Raw genomic sequence first — 1,643 nt, 5'->3', positions numbered from 1 at the left:
TCCTGACATGCATGGTTTAGTTAGTCCTGACATGCATGGGTTAGTTAGTCCTGACATGCATGGGTTAGTTAGTCCTGACATGCATGGGTTAGTTAGTCCTGACATGCATGGGTTAGTTAGTCCTGACATGCATGGGTTAGTTAGTCCTGTCATGAATGGGTTACTTAGTCCTGACATGCATGGGTTAGTTAGTCCTGACATGCATGGGTTAGTTAGTCCTGACATGCATGGGTTAGTTAGTCCTGACATGAATGGGTTAGTTAGTCCTGACATGCATGGGTTAGTTAGTCCTGACATGCATGGGTTAGTTAGTCCTGACATGCATGGGCTAGTTAGTCCTGACATGAATGGGTTAGTTAGTCCTGACATGCGTGGGTTAGTTAGTCCTGACATGCATGGGTTAGTCCTGACATGCATGGGTTAGTTACTCCTGACATGAATGGGTTAGTTAGTCCTGACATGCATGGGTTAGTTAGTCCTGACATGCATGGGTTAGTTAGTCCTGACATGCATGGGTTAGTTAGTCCTGACATGCATGGGATAGTTAGTCCTGACATGCATGGGTTAGTTAGTCCTGACATGCATGGGTTAGTTAGTCCTAACATGAATGGGTTAGTTAGTCCTGACATGCATGGGTTAGTTAGTCCTGACATGAATGGGTTAGTTAGTTCTGACATGCATGGGTTAGTTAGTCCTGACATACATGGTTTAGTTAGTCCTGACATGCATGGGTTAGTTAGTCCTGACATGCATTGGTTAGTTAGTCCTGACATGCATGGGTTAGTTAGTCCTGACATGCATGGGTTAGTTAGTCCTGACATGCATGGGTTAGTTAGTCCTGACGTGCATGGGTTAGTTAGTACTGACATGCATGGGTTAGTTAGTAGTGACATGCATGGTTTAGTTAGTCCTGACATGCATGGGTTAGTTAGTCCTGACATGCATGGGTTAGTTAGCCCTGACATGCATGGTTTAGTTAGTCCTCACATGCATGGGTTAGTTAGTCCTGACATGCATGGGTTAGTTAGCCCTGACATGCATGGGTTAGTTAATCCTGACATGCATGGGTTACTCCTGACATGCATGGTTTAGTTAGTCCTGACATGCATGGGTTAGTTAGTCCTGACATGCATGGGTTAGTTAGTCCTGACATGCATGGGTTAGTTAGTCCTGACATGCATGGTTTAGTTAGTCCTGACATGCATGGGTTAGTTCCTGACATGCATGGGTTAGTTAGTCCTGACATGCATGGGTTAGTTAGTCGTGACATGCATGGGTTAGTTAGTCCTGACATGCATGGGTTAGTTAGTCCTGACATGCATGGGTTAGTTAGTCCTGACATGCATGGGTTAGTTAGTCCTGACATGCATTGGTTAGTTAGTCCTGACATGCATGGTTTAGTTAGTCCTGACATGCATGGGTTAGTTAGTCCTGACATGCATGGTTTAGTTAGTCCTGACATGCATGGGTTAGTTAGTCCTGACATGCATGGTTTAGTTAGTCCTGACATGCATGGGTTAGTTAGTCCTGACATGCATGGGTTAGTTAGTCCTGACATGCATGGGTTAGTTAGTCCTGACATGCATGGGTTAGTTAGTCCTGACATGCATGGGTTAGTTAGTCCTGTCATGAATGGGTTAGTT

The sequence above is a fragment of the Cherax quadricarinatus genome, chromosome 37, assembly GCF_038502225.1.
Source record: "Cherax quadricarinatus isolate ZL_2023a chromosome 37, ASM3850222v1, whole genome shotgun sequence".
Classification (NCBI taxonomy): domain Eukaryota; kingdom Metazoa; phylum Arthropoda; class Malacostraca; order Decapoda; family Parastacidae; genus Cherax; species Cherax quadricarinatus.
This window is presented reverse-complemented; position numbering follows the sequence as displayed.